Below are 21,156 nucleotides of genomic sequence, written 5' to 3'. Positions count from 1 at the left end.
CCTCCTCCTCTTTATCTCCTGGCTCTGGAACAAACCAAGAGAACTGGAAAGAGGCTCAGAGCAGGGTTAAATCAGAGGTATTGGATTGTTTTCTAATCTGAATTTAAGGAAACCAAAGTTCCTTAGACTATTGAAAGAGAATGGCTAAGATGAAATACAGCAGCAGTCTGTAAAAAGCATCACAGATGGTGAATGTAAATAGGGAGTGATTTCTTATGGCTCACCTCCATCAGGTGAAGGGCAAGATTGCAAGTTTTGTTTCCAAGGAGGGGAGTGCAGTTGTAGCAGAGCATGTGAAATCAAGTTCTAATGCTGTGCTAAGGTGCTGTGGCACCTTTTTGTAAATGTCTAGGAAGCCTTTAATGAAAGATTGAGTGGCAGATTGGCAGAAAGGTATCCTGGGAGAGGAAATGGTGAGTGCATGACTGGAGACAAAGTGATTTGATTTCTGTGTCCCCCAGTAGGATGGTAATTCATGCTGTTCCCTGGCTGGTGTGTACTGACATTGCAGTGCTGCTGTTCAGCCCATGGCTGGCTGGCTGCTGTGGCATAGGTGCCATTTAGCAACATGTGCCATTCCTTTGGCTTGGTTTGAGACTGCAACTTCAGCCCAATGGAGCACATAGATCCTGGGAGACCTGGGTGCCTTGCAGACCCAGCTTGTTGTGGGAGTTAATTCCATTAACCTTGTTGAAATCTATTCAGAGTGGGGCTGGGAAGCAGTGGACTTCACTGGCTTTGCTTCTTGTCACTGCCCTGTGCCATAGCATGCTTATACTGGAGAAGCAAAGCAGATGAGATACACTTCCAAGTACAGTATCTGGGTTTTATCTCTGTTAATAAAAAGAAAAAAAGTTAAAAGGAAGCTCTGGAAGGGGGAACAACCTTCAAATTAAATTTTCAATCTGGACAGATATCTTGAAGATCTCAGTGGTTGCTGCATCAAGCTGAGATCTTTCTCCTTGCTCAAGGCAAGTATTACCTTGTGAGAATAAAATGTTTCTGGGATCTGAGTGACTGTGCCAGTACTAGGGCTGTGGACCATGTCAGGCTTTTTTTTTTTTTTCCTAAGTCCCTTTCATTTCTAGTAGAAATGAAATGCCTGCATTTCACAAATTATCTCTGAGGTTGCTATTGTGGTTTTTCATTACTGGGCTACACCCCATGCATGCTATTTTGGCTGCTGCTCTGTCAGGTACAGGTCTGCTCTCTCTACCATGGAGAGATTTCTTGACACTGAGGGTCAAGTGGAGTTGAGTTGGGTCAAAACTCATCAGGTAGATGCCAGGTCTTATTTAGAACATCCTATCTGGTATTTTGTTGGTGTTTGGGTGTGGTAGAGACATTTACATTGGTTCTTTTATGTTCTAAGGACATGGCTGCCCAGAGAATAAGTATTTTAATGAGCAGAGTTTGTCTGCTCACCTAAATATCAGGCTGAATGGATGTTCAGTGCATCTGGCTTTGTATAAGACTGAGACTACAACTGCTCTCCCATTAGGCTTCAGCTCTTTGGACTTGCTCCTGGCTGCTGTTAACTTTCTCTCTCTTGGAATTACTTTGTGAGAAGGGGTGAGCCAAGAGGACTTGACCTGTGCTTTTGTGACACGTGTTCAAAACATCAGCCCTTTTTTAGATCCCAGATTGCTTTTCAATGCACAACCTTCATTTAGACTGCAATCTACCACTTTTAGTTGATTTTTTTTTTTTTGCCTCTGTTTTTCTAGCCTTTTAGGTACTTTTAGGACTGTTAGAAATGCACATTACTCTCCACTCTCTCATTTATTAGCTGCCACAAAGTCCTGCTGTTAACTGCAAGCCAAAAACTTTAACCTTGGCCAGGCAAAAAGAGTTTTCCAAGGAGTAGCTGGTGGGAGCACTGTAGTCACAACACTCCCACAGTAAGTTGACTTCTGCTCTCTGAGAAAAACCACAGTATAAATTTCTTTGTCAGGCCAAATTTGTAAACTAGGACTTTTTTAAAAAATTGTTCAAAGATTTGTCTGCTATTGGCTTTTTCTGAATTGTTGTAATGAAAAAATATAATGGGGAAAATAAGCTGGTAATTATAGGCTAAACAAGCTCTCTCTAAATCTGAGAATTAATAAATCCAAGACAAAAGAGTCAAGGCAAATACAATTTGCAATACCTTATAATTACCCACTGGCCTGGTGATGTGTATGGGATTCTGCAAAGGAAGATATTTAACAATGTCCTCTTACATGCTCCATAGGGCATTTGCACCAGCAAATCACTTTCTCTCTTGTGTGCTGCTGCTTGTGGACCAGCAGTGTTTTCTAAATGAAAACCTACACGTGTTAGAAAAGGTCACAAATGTCTTGGGTTTTGCTAAATTCTCTGCTTTGAAAGAAAAGCTCTGGAAAAATGCATGACATCTGAAATTGTGCCCTTTTTTTGGGATGCTCCACTAATTCTCTGATGAACAGCCAAAGTGAAGTCCCTCCCGGTGCTGGCAGGTGAAAGTGAGCAGGATGAACCCTGATGAATGCAAATGAGGTTTGAGCCACCTTGCTCTTGTGGAGGTCCCTGTGCTCTGTGTCATCCTGAGGCTCTTGGCTTGCAGACTGGAGAGGGTACCATGGCTCTCCTGAGCTCAGGGTGTGTGCATGGAACTGTGCTGTCACACAGGCTGCACTGGGCCTCTGTGTTTAAAAACAGGTTTTCTTTGCTGTCCACACCAGCACAGACTCATGAGCTGGCATTATTAGCATGTGTGTTTACCCTTCACACAGTGCAAGAATAATTATTCTCTCTCAGCAGTGCAACTGTTTCTGTTCCCTCTGATTTATGGAGGCAAAGAACTCATTTGAGAGGATGAGTCAGAAGTAATTGAGCTCCAGGGGGCTGTATTTCATGGCTTCTCCTCTCTTTATTTTTGCCCAGTACTGCACCTCATGGCTATGAGTTCTTTGGCCTTCCAGGGAATGTTCAGTAAAGCTTAAGAATGAGCTCAGGTCTTGGTTCACCTTTAGGAAACCAATCTGATTCTGTAAATCAAGAATGTGACACAGAGAGAGAATATTTCAAGCTTTGTAATGTTATCATAAATATAATATGATTCACAGTTGGCTATTCCCAAGTATTTGACACCTTCTATAAAATGCAGGATGGGTGGAAGAGCTGCTCTGCAGGAACTTGCACATGCAGCTGGTTCTGGAGGGGGGCTTGGCAGCAGGTGAGTTGCAGAGAGTGGTGCTGGGTTTAGTTGCAGAACATGAATTAAAGAGGATTGCTAGGTATTACTGAAGCTTCCTGGAAAGACAGAGTCCAGGGAAAGCCTTAGAGAAGTGCTTGTGCTTCTGCAGAGAAAGCCAAAGTCATGTGGGTCAGTTTGTGTGTGAGTATGATGCTGGTGCTTGATTCATGCAGACAGACCCCAAGAGATCAGGGATTGGTGGCAAAGGTGGGATAGAGAGCCATCACTTACTGAACTGATGGAAGGAATAGATGGGCAGCAGGTGTATTTTGTATTTTACTGGTAAAGGACTGCGGGCTTGACCCCTCTGCATGATACTTGAAGAAAGATTTTGAGTCCCACAGTGGGCGAGTATCAAGGCAGCATGAAAAACCTGCGGTAGTCTGAGCTGCTGGCTGTCCAGCTGGCAGCAGAGAATGAAGTTTTTATTACCCTCTTGAAATAATTCCAGTCCTGTTGTGGCAGTGAGCGAGGCACTGCTGTTCACAGGGGCCTCCATCTCACAGGCAGGATTTGAGCTGAGGAGTGGAATAATCTCCCCTACCTTTCTAGAAGGGCATGGCAGCAAGTAATTGACAACAGTTAATCTGGAAGCCTTGGGTAGTGCAATTCAGGTTGGGATGTCTACTTTTTTTTTTTTTTTTGCTGGTTTGGCTTCTCCTTCTTGTGTATTTATTCTTTTTTTGACTTCAGAATTTTTCCTGCGGGAGTGCTCTGGTGACAGGAAAGAGTGAGATGGCTCATGAGGTGCCCCCTTCCCCTGCAATTTTGCCTAACACCTTTGCCATTGGCTGAAAGATTTGCTAAATTCAGTTGCTGGCTTCTCCCAACTTGGGACTGACTGATAAACTTTTGTACAAGCTGCAATGACTGATGACTCTGCTTTTGCATTTCCATTTCTATTTACAGTTTAATTTATCTCTCTCTCTGCCAAGTGCTTTTTGAGAACACTTCAGTGGCTTTTTCCTTCAAGTGTAGCAAAACCAAACAAAAGAGCCTGATGTTTCTATGCTGGACTGAATAAGTCACTGTTATGATTGATAATGGTGAAACTGGTTTATAATTTATATAAACAGTGATGTACATCATTAAAAACAAAGCAGGCAAACTCCAAGTCCTCTTTGGATCTGATTGCTTTGAACAGCAGATGATCTCTGGGGAACTCAGAGTGGGAGTTCTAGTTCCGAGGGCGCTTTGAAGCATTGTAAGAAGTAATCAGGAAAACTGAGGTGATGGATCAACAATTCATTGATTTATATGTGCCTTTGATGGCTGGAATTGTCTGTTGCAAATGGGCTTTGCTAGCTTTTAGCCAGTAATCCCTTGGTTGTTCCCCTCTGCTTATTTCTGCTAAACAGAATGCACTGTCTCAGAATTAATCCCATTAGTTAATTACAGTCTTCTTTCCTCTGTGTCTTCTTTAGTCTGCAGATACAAACTGTGAATGGTGGCATGGGTGGTATAGTATGTTTTTTTTCTGTGCTGTGGTCAACTCAGATTTAGGGTGTGGATGCTTGTGGGGATTAAACTGAAAACAGAAGAGTTGTGGACTCTTCAGAATTTTTCTAAGGTGCACATAGTTGTGCTGTTTGTCTGCAAGAAGAGTTTTAAGAAAGAAATGAAAACACAGTGAAAATCTGATTATAGCTAAACCTAAAGAACATGCAAGCCAGCACTTGTGGAAAGTTGTCAGGTAAAGATGCCAGCCTCTCTAAGATGCATTTGGCAAACTGAATTTTCCTGGAAAGGTACTTAAGGTTTGTCATGCACATGTGCTCTGTCTCTGGTGTGCATTTGAGCAATGTAATGCATCCAGATGCTCCTTGTGACAAAACCATTCTTATGGGTGAAGGTGATGCCTGATGCTTTTCCCTCAGAGCAATGAAAATCTTGATCTGTTTGTCCACTTACCTGATGGCCTTTCAGTCTGACCTTTTAAAACTGTGCAGTGTCCTGCCATGTACACCTTTCCTGGATAGAAAAAGTTGTTTCTCTGTTGCAGATAAAGCTGGTGGTGACTTTCAGTCATGCTAAGTTTTGGGGAGAGATTGAAACCCAAATTCTCTGACCTTTGGGCTATCCATTTTTGAGCTGAATTGTTCCATGGGCAGTTTTGTAAACTCACTCCTCACTCTGAAGTGCTTCCTCCCCCACAGATGGAAATACATTCCAATTTTTCTCTGTCACTTTGCAGCTGGAGTACTCAAGGCACCAGAATCATAGAATATCTCAAATTGGAAGGGATCTATAAGGATCATCAAGTCCAACTCTCTGCTCCTCACATCCAACAATTACTGTGTTAATCAGAGCTTATTTTGTACTTTGCTGCTTTGAACACAAATATCTCCAAATGGCTTAAAGATGGCATGGCTGAGTAGTCATGTGAATCAACTCCAGTCTTCCAAAAAATCCAAAACACAGGTGGCTGCTAAAAATTATGTTGCCTGGAAAAGTCTTGTGCCTGTTTGATTTACTAAAAATGGTTACTGCTATCAGATATCTCTGTGGCTTATTTCAAGGGATTTTGAAGGTTAGTAGTAGATTGCAAGTAAGAGATTATTTTCTTAATGTAGGGTAGTAAGGTTGGTTCCAAACTACTGGTAAATCATATTGGTTAGCAAGAGGAGTAAAAAGAGTAGATACAGCAGAAGGTGTGGAAGAGGTGTTTGCCCACACTGGAAGGCAGTGCTGTAATTCAGATGGCACAGTATAAGATATCAGCTTGGTTTAAATGTGCTGCAATCCTGTGGTGTCAAGAGTTTGAGTCCCCAGGGGCTTAGCAATGAACAGCCCGTCTCTGTGCCAGTCTTTGGAATCACAAGGTATGCAAAAGCTTCTCCTCCACAGAGCCACAGGGACAGGCAGGGTCCTTCAAGTAAATGGATTGCTTTCAGCATTCAGTGAAAGCCTCATGCTGTTTTTGATGGCACTGCTGGATAGAAGTGTTCTCATTGCCGTTGGCGCTGCCTCGTTAATACTGCATGGCTCCCCTGCCTCAGGGATTTGAGGATGATTTAAGTGTCTTTGCATTGTCTCTTTGGAGGAGGGGTGGGAGTTGCAAGGGGAAGCTCTGTCAGATATATGGAACCAGTGCAAAACAGTCTGGGATGGTGTGGTAGGAGGATAGTGGAGGGGGGAATGGGTATTGAGGGATAAGTCAGCATGGCCAGGGCTCATCAACTGACAGGGCTGCAGGCAGGATGGGCAGTTTCCTTGCCTCTGAGATGTGCTGTTCTGGGAGATGCTGCTGGACCATGGAGACACTCCTGTGCAAGCCATCAGCTTTTGTTTACACTGACTGGAATCTGTCCTGTCCAAATCTGTGTTTGCACTGACAGCAGAGAGCTGGGGTCTTTCCACTGTCACCGTGGGGTCAAGCAGCTGTAGAGCTCTGGCCTCTGCCCCAAGGTAGGGATGGAAGAAAAGGATAAAGGGCCCTCTCTCTAGGCTTTGAAATATCAGTCTCCTCCTGTCAGTGAGGAGCACTGAATCATGCTGCTTTCTTAACAATGGAGGGAATGATTATGCTTTTCCAGGAGCACAATCCCATATGGGAGAAATTTTCTCCCTGACAAAGCCTCTTCTGAAATGAGAATGCCCTGTCACTAATGAGTGCATCAAAGAACGTCAGGGGGCACATGAAAGCAGCACAGCATTTTTAAACCTCTGCATTGCTATGGTGCAGAGTAAAAGGTCTTTTAAATTTGATTTAAAGTCCTTTTGCTCATAAAACAGGCTACAGATGCAAATACTCTTTCATCTGATGATACCTGGAGATGAATGTGTTCCTTCTAGATTTTACTTAGAGGATATGTTGTTTGTTGTGTTTTGTTATGCTAAGTACTTGCAAAATATCTTGCAAGATTTGTGGTGCCACCACATGATTACATTTCTTCCTTCTTGCCATTCAACATCATCCTTTTTCTCTTCTCAATATTGTACATGCAAAATGAATTTAAACAGTTGAGTGGGCAGCTGTTAAACCTGGGAAGCTCCAAATTATCTTCTTCCAGGGAAAAACCTGAAAGAAACACTTGGGGTTTTTTTTGGTCCCAGAATTTTGGGTGGAAAAAGAAGATTGGAAGATACACTTATACTTACTATAGCTATGGCTATATATAATCTTTGTGGTTTAAATCCTTACACTGATATTTTATATCAGGAATGCTGGAATTATTTTTTCCCCTCTGTCTTGAAAACAGAATTTTCATTGGTGGGAGGAATAGGTTTAGGACTGTTCATTCCAATGCAGACTGAAATTGGGTTCCTTCATAGCACATTAGGACTTGAAGTGCCAAAGCAGGAGATGCAGTCCCCTCTGGGAAGAGAGCACTCGTGGGGGCACGGAGCTGGGTTGGAGTGTCCCTTGTGGTTCTCTGCTGCCAGCTCCAAGCCAGGCACAGGGAGGACCTGACCCTGCTCATGGCCCATCTCCAGCAAGCATCTGACCCGTTGAGTCGTAGAGGTGCTCAATTATTTTGATGAGCAATTGCCTTTTGACCTGGGAAAGCGTTCTGCAAATGTATCAAACCCCATCAGCTTGATGTGAATCAGCAGCTCTGGCAGAGATCGCTGGCTGTTATTTTGCAGCCGTGCTTTGCCACGTGAGGTCGGGGATGTGATTTTAATGAGTAGCCATGAATGAGAGAAGCATTTCTTGCAGTTGACAAGGGCCCCAGGGATGAGCTCACTAGCCACCCAGCCCCAAACCCTGGCTCAGCCTGTTCCTCACCATCTGTGGAGGGACAGGATTTCCCTGAGGCTGCTCCTGTCCTCCAAGGAGCCACTTGTCCATCCTTCCCCCTCATTTCCCTGCAATTACACCTTTCATGGGGGTATCTGTGTTTATCCCTGGACACCCAGTCTCAAACAGGATTGCTTTGGGTTTGATTACTCATCAGAGCTGGTGTTTGCTCAGAAGGCTTCCCAATGGCTTGCTTCCAGCCTGGTATCTGTGTCCTTTTTATTTAACCTGAAATAAATAAATACATGAAAATTGTGTTATTTAATTGCTATCAGAATGTATTTTCCCCCTCCTTAGGAACAGAAACAGGCAACCAAAATGTCATCTATAATTTTCTCCATGCTTTTCACTAGAATAGTGTGACCTAGAATAGTCTGTAGACCACTCCCCTATCAAGCTCAGTCTAACTTTTCCCAATTGCTTTTAATGGGATTTCTTCCTCCTCTTCCTCCCTGAGAGCAGTGGCTATGCTTCTCTTCATACTCCAAACCGGCAGTATTCTTGGGTAGATCATGGGGATAGATATTGTATACCAACACTACACATGGACTATTGAGAGTTGTTTCATAGGATGGTGGGAAACTCACATTTTCTGTCTTGTCCTCTCTCCCCTTCACTAATTATTTATCAGCACTATCACAACAGTGTCCAGAGGCCTCTGATCAGGTTTCCTGTGCTAAGCATGGATCAGAGAATTCCTTTGGGATGATAAATCCAGGAGTATGAGGAAGAATAGGGTGGCTGTGGCTGAAGGGTCAGAAAGATGAGGTATGTGATGCCACAGTAAGGAGCTTCTAAACACAGCACGTTTCTGGTGGCATCAGCTTCTGTTTTTTCCTGTTTGTGATAAAGATCTTTTGCTAAATGGATCACCGAAGAGAGAGTCAGAGTTTAATCTGATGCTGCATTCCCATTACCTAGACTTGCACTTGTAGGGCTTTATTTGCTGACAGGTGTGTTCATGGCAGTGTGCACAGCTCTGTGGCTGTGTGGCTGCCTTCTCTCTGTGCACCTGTACTGCAGCAGGATGGCTGTCCTGCTGTTTCTGTATGTTTGGAAGGATTGGTGCAGAGAGAAAAGGAAGATGCCTCGCTTGATTTCCTATCTTAATATCTACAACAATTAATTTTATTTTTGCATTGTCAATTAAATGTTGTTTTGTTGTATTGCCATAACTCCCTCTGCTGGTTAATTTGACAGTTTAATCATCTGTTTGGACTGATTTTACATCTAGCTGTATCAGGATTATCTCTTGGATGGAAAAGGTGAGGAGTTTGTTCCCAATCTGGGTGATGTATTTGCTGCTTGTTCTTACTGTGCAGGTTTGCCTCTCTCTGTAGCCTGAGTAAACTGATTCCTCTGATCACTTGTCCTCTGACTCACAGCTACTGAGTGAGTCTGTAGCAATTCAAATCCCCTTCAGAAGGATTTGAGTCTTTGCTGCACTGCTGGGCTGCAGCTGACAGATCTGTGGCCAGAGAAGCTGGCTGAGGCTGTGCCTGAGAGCGTGTTGTTCATTGTTCCCTCCTCCACAAGCACCACTATAAAAGGAAATCCCAGGTACAATGAGAGCACTGTGCCATGGAGATTCCCAGGAGTTCCCTGACACAGCTAGCAGTTATTAATGCTGTGCTAAAGCTGAGACTGGCAGCTGTGCTGGGCAGAAATATCTCACCTGGAAGAGTCAAAGGTGGCTCGGAATTTTGATCTCTGCACTGCTGGGTTGCTGCTGTGTGTCCTGTGTGGAAGCATCACTTTCTTTTGTGGGTATTGCTGCTCTCTGCTCAGACAGACACTTCTACCTCCTAGATCCCTGCTTTACCTGCCCATGGGGAAACAGTCTTTCTCTGACAACTAACTGCTCATTTCTCCATCCATGAGGCATTTCAACACATTGGCCTGTCTGTGCTGCTTTGGCACAAAAATACAGATACATTACATTTTCCAATGCCATACAAGAAGCACGTAAGAATTGCTTAATGAATATCATCTCACCTGCAGAATAAGTACTATATTCCTGCAAGGGTGTCAGTTTTTTTCATATTTTTAAATATATACATGCATGTCTTTTCTGGAATTTTGGGACAAAAACATTAAAGTGTTCCCATTTTGCCAGCATAACAGAGGAGACAGATACTATCTCTTTGTTCTCTGGGTATTATTCCTTGCTGCTTTGTATTGAGTTTAATTAAATTCTGGACATCTAATACTTCGAGTTGATGGATTGTATTTAAAACTACATGCTAGCTAGCAGTATTGTGGAGAGAGTGATGAAATGCTCAGGAGCCATTGGGCAGAGCCCTTTTCTCCTTATCTGGCTCCTAGGGGTTCACCTTAATTTGGTGTGGAAGTGCCAAAGGTGCCACAAATATGTGGCAGGTTTTGATCAGATTTAAGTTTGGACCCACATACTGGTGTACTTTTCCTGTTTAAAAATGGAATTTTTAGATTTTAATCATTCCTTCTGGTTTTCTCTGTGCTAATGTAACTCCTGAGCTTGGTGAACTTGTGTGTATGCCAAGTCAATATGAGACTGGGGGGAAAAAACCTCAGCCTTCTAGTGTTGGCTGAGTTATCCCAGGTTTGCTTTAGTTTGGAAGAGGATGGAGTTGGGTGTTTTCTTGTGTAACTAATGGGTGTACTGAGCTGAACTCTGCATTTCCTTATACACATCTGACATTGCAGTGCAAGAAGTCTAACTTAAGATGAGTGTGTTCTATGGGCCAGAGCAGTGTGGAGGGATCCTCTGCCACCCCTTGTCCAGGAAGAAGAGTGATCATGTCTAGGCATGCAGACAGCATCCTCTCATCGAACACCTGGGCTTAATTTCCTTTTTTCTGTTCAGCTTTGGGCTGTTGAAGAGGCCTGAGGCAACTTTGGGGAGGTGGAGACAAGCTGGTGCAGGAAGGAGAAGTTGCCTGAGAAGGGAAGTCAAGGAGTGGAGATGAGGAACATAGAGCTGGGAAAAAGCAGGCAGTAAGTGTCTCCCCTGGTCAGGGCTGAGCTGAAATTCTCCTCAAAAATCCCCATTCCCTAGTGTGTCACAGAAGGGATGAGTTTTGGGAAGAGGTTAGGCAAAGCAGTTCCTCTTTCACGTTTGTAAGAACATCAAATCTGCTAAGCAAAGCTGGATCTGTCAAGTTACAAAAACCACCTGAATGGATGAATGTGATCCATTACTTCTCACAGGGCTGAGAGGGTGTAAGGGAACCATAGGGGACAGCAGAGTCAATCCTTGCTGGAAGGGTTAATCCTCCCTGGAGCTGCTGCAGGCAGAGCTAAGTTGCCAGTTCTTCAAAATCTGGGAAACCAGCACTAAGCTGGGTTGGAGGAGATAAAATGCTGTAGTAATGGCGAAGCTCTGGTGCCTCAGCATCCTCCCTGTGGGGGCTACAACTGCAGACAGCCCCTGTGGAACTCAGGGGGTTGGGGAGTGCAGGTGAGTGCCAGAGGTGCTGCAGACCCAGCCAGAACACTCATGTCCCTTTGAGCTCAAGTGCTTGCCAGTGTGGGTGCCAAAAGGAGAAAGGTTGATCATGACCTATGCTGCTGCTGGTGGTAGGAAATCAGTGGTTCCTCACCTAGCTTGCTAGACATGCATCCCAGCTGTGCCTGTTGCTTGTGCTTTATCTGGCAGGGAATTTATGCCTGGGAAAACTAGTGATGGAGGAGCTGCATCTCCTTGGTAGAGAGCAGGTGAATACCCCAATACAGTGCTTGGTAACTTTCCCATACAGTTTTGACACATTTTAAAAGCTGGTGTTTGAGAACTGGACCTGAGGAATCTGCTTGCATTGCACTTGCAGTGATTTGTTGTGGCTGGAAAAAAAAAAATTCAAAGCTGCAGAACTAGGGAATGTATTACAGTAATTAACTGTGCCCTGAAGAAAGAGAAGGACATCCTGGACATGGAGGAAATTAAATGGAAAGTGGTATTGACCTTATGTGGGATGGAATTACAAAGAGTTCTGTTTGCTGGGTGGAAATTAATTATTGGATTTTATCTAAAGCAGAGCTTATGTAAGAGGCATGCCTGTCTTCCAAACTTTGCCACCTCAACTCTTGGCTTCTCTGCTCATGAAGCAAGCACAGATAGTGATCAGCTTAGTGGGGCTGGCTTGCTGAGGCTGCTGATGTTGTTTTCATTCGGGAATGTTTCAATGTTAGGCAAAAATTTTAGTTGATTGGGGATGAATCAAATCTGTCCTCCTGTCACTCAAAATGCAAACCCCTGCAAGCACTCCATGTGCTGGTGGTGGGATGTTGCCTTGAACAGGGATGCTTCAGCAGAATGAGGGTGGGGATGATGTCAATCTGAGATCTCCCAATTCCTCTGGGATTGTGAGATTGCCTCTGCCCCTTGTTGGCAACCAAGGAAAGCAGCTGCCTTGGCCAGTGCTGCCCACACTGCTGACTTGGGCATGTGCAGGATGGGACATCCCAGTGGCAGCCATGGGGCTTTTGTTGACAGCAGCTGACACTGCACTGGTGACAACTCATCTGCAGTAGAGATTCAGAAGTGAAGGGTTTAGACTGTTACAGTAGGGATATTATTGCTTGTATATTTTTGTGCTTATCCCACAGGAGACCAGATTGTAGACCAAGAGTGGTAGGCACTTATCAGACACAGAAACAGTGTTTAATTTATTGATTGTTCTGCCAGAACCTTGGCAGTTGTGCTTTCTCCTTTTTCATTTTCCCACATGCAGAGAGCAGCTCCAATATTTCTCTCTTTATGTTGACCTTTGTTTGAAATGAAAGCAAAAGAAAATTGTAGAAAGCCCCAGTGAGAAAGCCAGGAGTCAGTCTCCTTTCATGTACTGCACAGCTTATATCTCATAGAAAGGCCATATGTCTCAGTAAAATATTTTAATCAAAATTTGTTTTCTAGGAGAAATGATTTTTCAAATGAAGCAAAACATTACTGGAAATACCTCCTATTTGAGTTTTTGTATTTTTATGGAAGACACTTTTGTTGCTCATTCCTGTTTTTAGGAAATCTCTGGAAAATGTCAAACATTCCAGACTTTAATTTTATAGTAGAATATGTCTATCCTTTTTTTAGTTGTTCCTTATCAGTGTCTAGAGAAATTCAGACTTTATATGAACTAGCAAAAATGATAAGAAAGATGGGTTTTTTTAATAGGTAATTTTGCTGAAAAGCAAAGCAAAATCAGAGGAAGGAAGTGAAACCCTGCTTCAGTGCAGTGTCCAACAGTGCAGGTCCTACCTATGAGGTTGCTCTTTCCCTGGAAGAAGATAGAAGAAAACTAGGGCTGCCTGAAGCACTTCAAGAACATATTTAAGTGGAAATAATAATGATGCAATTATTTTTTCCCCATAAAAACAGGGCTTAATTTAAGAATTAATACTTCCAAAAAGAAAAGCAATTTTTAAAAAAGAACATTAAAAAATTGTATTGCAAAATTACTTTGGGGCTAGTGGTGGGAGATTCCTTTAGTGTTGCTGTTATCATTGAAAGCTTATTGTGTTTTATTTTTAATGAAGGGAGTATTCAAAATATATCAAAGACCATATTTTCCTAGAACAGTGTCTTTCATTGGATGTACAGTTTTGCTGCTGAGAGGGAGGGATAGGGTAGCTGTATATGCAAGATGCTGCTGAATTCTTGATCTCTTTGTAGCATTTGTTTTTTTGATTTTGTGTGTCCATAACATTTATAGAAATATACTTTTATATCTATCTATGCTGAAAGAGATATTTGGGATGTCTTGCCAGTGTGTTTCAATCTCTTTTACCCTTTACTGAAGCAACCCAGATGCAAACTATCTTTCTTTTCAAACTAATCACGTCAAAAGCTATTGCCTATTTTTTCTATTTCTTTAAGAAATTTATCTTATCTCTTTCTTGATACCCGTGTCTGAAATCTGCTGCTGCTGGGATGCACCCTGTTCCCATGCACAAACATACAGAATGGAGCAAAGAGAAGAGATGTGGGAGCAAACACTTTCTCATTAGGGCTGCAGTTTGAAGTAATGAAAATAATAAACAGAGTCTGGGAGGTGCTGCCACGTGTCCTGGTGACTTCATCAAAGGAAGATGAGAAAGGGTGTTGTGATGCCCTGGAAATGATTTTTAAATCCTTGTTAAAAGTTTACAGAGCCAATTGAATTAACATCAGGCTTTATCAAAGTGTTTTCTGCCTCTGTACTGTCCTTCCTTCTTGTCCTCAACAAAGACCTTTGTTCTGTCACCAATCTTGTGCCACAGCTGTAACACTTTCATATTTCAGCTGTCATGGGGAATGATATGTAGATCCACAAAATTATTCCTGCTCTCAGTTGCTGATAGCAACCAAGATCTCAGCTGCACCCCTAAAATTACAGCTAGCCAAACTAGTTCTTGGGACAGGGAGAATGCTCTGTACAGACAATGTGCAGAATGTTGCACTATAATGTGTGACAGTCACAGAGCAAAGTGACCTGAAGTGACTGGGTGCAAAATTGAACTTTGGGGGTATGTCAGGTGACTGGAGGTGTTTGAGGTGACAAGGATGTTTTGGACATGGTTGAGCTCAGCCCTTCTATCACTAGCCTGGGAAACAGCTGTACTGCTTCATGTGAAATCTCACTTCTCCTCCCAAATTGTGTCAATGCACAAATGTACATGTGCTAGTGTATGTGTAGCCTGAGGCAAACACCTGACATGGAGAATGCCATCCCAATCCATTCAAATTTGGTGGAGATTTAAGCAGCAAAAGACAGAGTCTTATAATGGAAAATAGAGTGCTCTAAGACAACTTAGAGTCCAGTAAATTGAGGAAAGTGCCTCTTGAGCCTCACTGAATGGATCATGCATTGAACATATGGATTGAGCTGTGCTGAATGGATCACTGGGGGCACCATTTCCAGGAGATGAGCATTCCCAGTTGGTCCCTTCAGAGGCTAAGCAGAGGGAAGTGTAATTGTATGGACATGTGTGTAAGTGCCCATGGCTGGATTTTACCTGGTGTCAATCAGCTTAGTTCAGGAGCCTCAGATTTGGGGATTACCTTGGCTCAGGCCAAAGCTCTTGCTAATGGAATGAACGTGGAGTGCCAGACTCCTGCCCTCTCAGTCCTTCTGTATGGAATCACTCCCTGGGCTGCCAGTTCAAAACTCATGGCTTGAGTGTTAAAAACTCAAGCCACAGGATCAAAAATGAAGGAAGTGAAAGGAAAAAATTGTTTGTCTTTTCATGTACCAGTGGTATTGAAATTTTCCTCTGCAGTTGGATCATATTTTCTGTCATTTCCTTTGCAAAACCAGACACTGTGTGTGTGCACAAATTTAGGACCACAGAGAAAATGTAAATGTGGTGTGACTTGGGATAAAATTAGACTGACAGTGTTGGGCTGTTGTTACTCCATACTGGGCTAAGTCATCATTATTTGGATTTGCTGGAGACCAGAAAAGGCTTAGCTCATGTTTTGAGCAAAGCCAGCAGTCACATCCTGCTTCCTTAATTGCTATTTGAGATGTACCATGATGATTTCCATTATGAAGCCAGTTTTAATTAAGCAAACAAAACCTCTCTGCTCTTTTTTCTGGCAAGCTTTTGATGACTTCTTCTGAATTGTGACAGTTGGGTTCTGATGTGTGCTTCAAATGCAGCCAGGTTTAGAAGCTGCAAATAAAGCAGAGAATCATAGGCCCAGCATGGGAAAATTGCTTTCTGCCAAAGGGTAAGGAGATGGTTTAACATAGGTGGATAGATGAGGACAGCAGGTAGTTTATTTCTCCCCATGTCATGGGACATAAATGATATATGACAGATAACCTGTTACCTGACTCTGTAATAACAGAGTTGGAGCACAGGCAGGGATGTGCCTTGTTTCGTGTGTTGCTTTCTCTTGTGATGGGACGAGAGGACATGGGCTCAAGCTGTGTCAAGGAGGTTCAGGTTGGACATTAGGGGGAATTTCTTCACAGAAAGGGTTGTCAAAGCATTGGAACAGGTTTCCCAGAGAAGTGGTGGAATCACCATCCCTGGAAGGGTTTAAGGGAAGACTGGCACTTGGTGTCATGGATGCAAGGTGGTGTCTGGTCAAAGGCTGAACTTAATGATCTCTGAGGTCTCCTCCAACCTAATTGGTTCTGTGGTTTTCACCAAATAAAAAGTATGCTGTGATTCTTATCACAGAACTAGCAAGACACTTATAGGGATGCTTACTTGGGACTTCCTTGTGTAGGTTCACAGCAACACGAGTCTTAGGATTAAAAAACCTTTTAGACCTCTAAGTTGTGCCAGTGTTTTGCAGGAGAGCAGAGTGGATGGTGATTCCATGGATACACCCCAGGGAACAAGGTTGGGTAGGTACAGGAGGGGGTAGATAAAATTCCTGTATATTCCCCTGTATGGCCTCACTGCACCTGTGTGAGGAGGAAGATAAACTAGCATTTACCAAATGTTATTTCTCCTTGCAGCAGCAACCAAAGCAGAAAGTATTATTCACTCTAAGATTGTGGGATTACTTTTCCCCTACTGTTCTCTGTGAAAAATATGAGCTAAACACAAACTTTCAGAGATAATCTCAATTTAGCCAGTTGGGATAATTTGCAACCAATTATAATACTCCTCTGCTTGAGTCCTCCTTCATCCTTTGAATTGCCTGATGGTATTTAGCTATGTGAAGTCTCTTTCTGAGCCACTTTTTACAGTCCTTATAATATTAGTTGTGTTCCTTCCCACACTGGTGGTGCTAATGGCCATGTTAAATATTAATACCTTTTTACTAATAATATTGGTAATATATCTGAGGCTGCTTAGTTGTGGTCCTACTGTCCTAGTGGAATGAAATCTGTTTAGTACCATTCCCCAGTAAGAGTGTAATTCATAAAAACAGGGTGGACAGTATGTCATGCATGTCTTGTGTGTTTTAGAGAACATCTCTGCTGATGATTATACTTTGGGAAATTGGAAGAACATTTCCCCAGGACATATAAAGTGACTGTCTATTAGGAACACGTAAAAGACATGTCAGGTTTTCAAGAAATGTGCTAGAAAGAGAAATTAAGTTTAAAAAACCAGTGCGCTGAGGAAGGCAGGCATCTCCTTTTTCTTCCAGTGTGGATGAAAGTGGATTCTGTTTAGCCATGCATGCAATTTTAAAGCTGCATGTACAGGCTCAGGAAGGATCAAAATAGCATTTTCAAGAGGCTGGCAGAACTTGTCTGAAACAATGGTACCTCATTAGCAGATGCTGATCCCATCAGAAAATAAAAAAGGTGTCTTTTGCTTCACTGAAGAAAATGCTGCCTTAACCCCTCACTCCCCCAGCAGGAAGGGAAGAGTATCCAGGCAGTAGTGATGAAGGGTTTGAACAGAGCCCTCCTGAGTGGCTCTCAGGGTTCAGGCAAAGCTGGGACACACTGCAGCAATGTTAGCCCTGTTTGATTTATTAATGGACACATTGCAGGAAGGAGATGTATTTGGAGCCCACCCACCCTCAGCACACTGCCTGGGGAGTGAGCTGCAAGTCATGTCTGGTACTACACATGAAGTTTTGGTTTTAAATAGTAGTTGGGTAGCTGTGAGTGGACAGTGGTGGAGGAGGATAGGAAGTGTGTTGGAGGCAGCACATAAAATCATGGAGAGAAGGAGTAGGCTGCAGTTTTATACTCTGAATCTTCCAGTGAAGAAACTAATGCTGAGACTGGCAAGCTACTTAGAATTATAATTTTTCTTCTTGCTGTATGTTTGGTGTAGCCATCAGTGTGGTGGGAGGGAGTAGGCAGATGGAGGAGGAAAAGGAAGACAACTGAGGTGGGAGTCAAGTCCTGGAGTTGGTCTTTGATTACTCATGTTCATGGATCCATTCAGGTCTAGGTGGTACAAGCTGGCTTTGCTAAAAACCCTTCTAGTATTTTTTTTTAATATTTTTAAGGAAGCAAAACAATGAATCTTTAACTGTAAGGGTTGTGGCTCTAATTTTCAATGCTGAAGGACTCAAGGGTAAAGGTTCAGGATAAAGGAAAATTCTCTCAGCTCTGCCTGGGCTATAGTGGAATCTTTTAGCCAACCTTGCCACCAACAGCAGCCAGCAAGTGGGGAGGGAGGAGTAATGGAAGGAGCCTTTATATCTAGGTAGGTTGTATTCATGATTTCCTGTGTGGTACCTACCTGAGAGGAGATTCTGTTCACAACTTCATTCTCTCTCATCTTAAAGGATTTCATTAGCATCTAATTGCTGCTTGTTTTCCTCATTCAGAGCATCCAGGTACAATGTTTTAATCAAGTGTGGAAAGACCATTTGTCAGGAAAGATCCTGCTGCTTCAACAAGGTGCTTCTAAAAAGGTTTGGCCTTTGTCTGTGCTTATCTAGAGGAAAAACAAGTGATGACAATCTGGAACCTGACTGAGGATCTTCACTTGATCCTGCCAACCTTGTCTCCATGAGCACACTTCCCAGTAGCATACCAGTGAAATCCTTGTGGAAGCTGAAACTAATTTAATGGTATGATGCCAATTTTGGCCTTGCTGAGCAATTCTTGGGACAAGTAGTTCAATCAGGAGGTTGAGGGATGAGCAGTGTGAGATGTTACTGTAAGCCTTAAATCCTTTGCTCTGTGTAACTGGAAGGCTGGCTGGGAAAGTGCACTGATTTGAGCTCAGCTGGCTGGGGTGGTAATGAAAACAGAAGTTACATGGGTTCCCCTTGGCCTAATGCATCTTGTTTCAGTCACAAAGGGTCAACTGTGAAAGAACTCCTTGAATTGGGACATCAAGGGAATAGTTCCAGTGATGTCAGGTGTCTCCAGGTGTCTTAAGTTCAGACTTTATTATTTCAGTAGTGATGAGGTGATCAGAGTGATGGACTGTTCTGCTGGCAACATGTAAGACTTGAGGGCTTGGATGTGTTTGTCTACACCATAACCAGTGACACTGGGGAGCTCAAAGGGTTAGTAAGGTAGAGAATACTCTCCTTTGTGAAAGGGACAAATGCCCCCTGCCTGAGACTGACTGTAGAAAACACTAAGAGCATTTTCCCCCCTCCATCTTACAGAATTAATCCAGTGGAAGCAATCTGGATTTAAGATGGCATGCCTGGAATCAGAATAAATACCTTGTTTTTCTGGACTATTAGGATATTTACTAGCTTTTGGCCAAAGCCTCTGCTGATGTGACTTCACCAAATTTAGTGAAGCTTGGATCAAAGTCTCCAATGACACATTTTTCATCCAGTTCATTAAGCAGCAAGCAGTTGGATCAGATAGGACACAGAAAGCACAAAACACTTGCTGAGAATGTAATATACTTCATTAGTCATTTGGGTTTGCAAAAGAGCGGGGAGAGAATTGTACCCACATCATCAAAGCCCTGTCAGCCCTTGGTGGGTGTCTCACTGTGTGTCTCCAGCCCCTGTTTGAGCAGTGCTGTGGAAGGGCTGGGATGATGTGCAGCTTGCTGAACTGAAATGCCATAAGAGGCAAAAACTTCTAATGGAGAAAGTGCTAAGGGACAAAAAGATAAAAAGAGATGAGAAAGCATATTCACCCCCACACCAATCCTGTTGATGCCATGTTTCTCCCTGGCATGGCTGGTGGGAAAGGGGGAGCAGCCACAGCAAGAAGCACTCAATATGGGACCACAAGGAAATGTTTATGGTGCTTTTGAAAATGAAGTTTTGTTAATTTTATTTTATTTTTGCTAATGTAGTTCACAGGAAGCTTTCTTTGGGAGAAGTTGTCAGTGAATTCAGCATGATCTAAACATATACTTGGGGCTTGCAGTGATACTTGCAGTAGCAAGTGTGCAGCAAAGGGTGGATATCCCATGTGCCTGTCAGAGTGGTATGCCAGTCTCTCCAAACCTTTCAGCACAAGCATCTACGACTGTGTTACTGTGGGAGGAGAGGGAAAAGGATGGGTGCAGGAGAAATACAGCAGTTCTGCAGCAATGTGGAACAGAGGATTACACCCACAGTATTTGATATGGAAGAGCAAGGATTGCTGCCTGTGTGTGACATTGTGTGGGAGAGATTAAAGTCACCCTAGGCAAGCAAGAATTGGGTGTGAAGCAGGGGAAGAAAGGGGGATTAAGTTGGAAGGGGTGTGATAGAGGAAGGAGGAAGAGTCTTCCTATGGTGAAACACGGCAAGTGTAAGATGACAAGACATGGATGGTGTGGATAGTAGGTGCATTGTAGCAGAGGTGTAAGGGCTGAAGGATCTGCAGGATGGACCTGGGGTCACTCCTGAACCTCAAACTTCTGGAGATTCCTATCCTAACAGCTCTTGGAAGCAAGTAGTGTGAGGCTTACTAGAACAGCAGTCAGCTCCAAAGATTGGAGTGGTGCAGGATGCTTCAGAGTCAGGGTGAATTGTAGGGTTTTCCTGCTCTTCAGGAACTGGTTGTTAGAGGCTTTCTGCTTTTGGGTGGGTTTCTGTGTTCCCCAAGTGCCACTTGTTATCAGCTCTCTGGAAAGCCTCTTGCCACTGTAAAGGAATCCCTAGCCTCTTCAAAGCTGAGGGGCCAAAAGTTTCAGACTAAGTCTCCATGGTGCCAAGTGCTTAGTTAAAAAACCCCGAAAAACTATTAAGGGTTGTTTTTTTGCCCTGAGGGGTCTTTTTCTGCTGTGCATGAAAAAGACAAAACAATGTATGGTATGAACCAGCCCCGAAAAAGAGGGATTGTTGGGCTGCCTGGTGCATCCTCTCATGGATATCAGCATCAGCATGTTTGGTACAAGGGAAGACTGTGGATACAAATCTGGTGGGATTTAGAGCTAGCTGGAGTGCTGTTCTGCAGGTGTTTAAGTGCAAAGGTATGGGGAAGACCATCTGCTGAGTGTCTGAGGCTGATGCTTCAATTATATTTGCACGTAAGATGCCTGCATTGTTTACTTATGTTTAAAATCCAACCATAAATTGTAGTCTCAGTGGCTGTTGCACACTTCCTGCTCCAGGAGCAGACTTTCAAAGCCCACAAGAAATATTCAGTTACAATTATGTCTGATTTAAAGGGAAAAGATCTGTAGCTTTGTAGCCTTAATAATTTGCTCAAACAGCTGTAGATTAATGAAAGTGTTGCTCAAGGCATGTTTCCAGAAATAGCGTGTAGCTTGGCCTGCTCCAGTCACATTGGGTTAGGAAATATGTTTTTGTTTTTAATGCTGAAAGTGCACACAGGAGATGATCTACCAGACCTCTCTGGACTCATGGTTTAGCTGCTTGGGTGATGTCCAGAAGAGCTTG

At 43.2% G+C, this 21,156-nt stretch overlaps 1 long non-coding RNA gene across 1 annotated transcript in view; it reads left to right on the top strand.

The window, feature by feature from the left end:
• The window catches only part of LOC306807507, a 53,080-nt gene extending 39,413 nt beyond the window's left edge, over nt 1-13,667 (top strand). Inside the window, exon 2 of the long non-coding RNA XR_013775735.1 lies at nt 13,108-13,667. This is a non-coding gene — a long non-coding RNA (uncharacterized lncRNA). The remainder of the gene's footprint in view (nt 1-13,107) is intronic.
• Nucleotides 13,668-21,156: the final 7,489 nt, after the last annotated feature.

This window comes from Erithacus rubecula (genome assembly GCF_903797595.1).
Source record: "Erithacus rubecula genome assembly, chromosome: 13".
Taxonomy (NCBI): domain Eukaryota; kingdom Metazoa; phylum Chordata; class Aves; order Passeriformes; family Muscicapidae; genus Erithacus; species Erithacus rubecula.
This window is presented reverse-complemented; position numbering and strand designations above follow the sequence as displayed.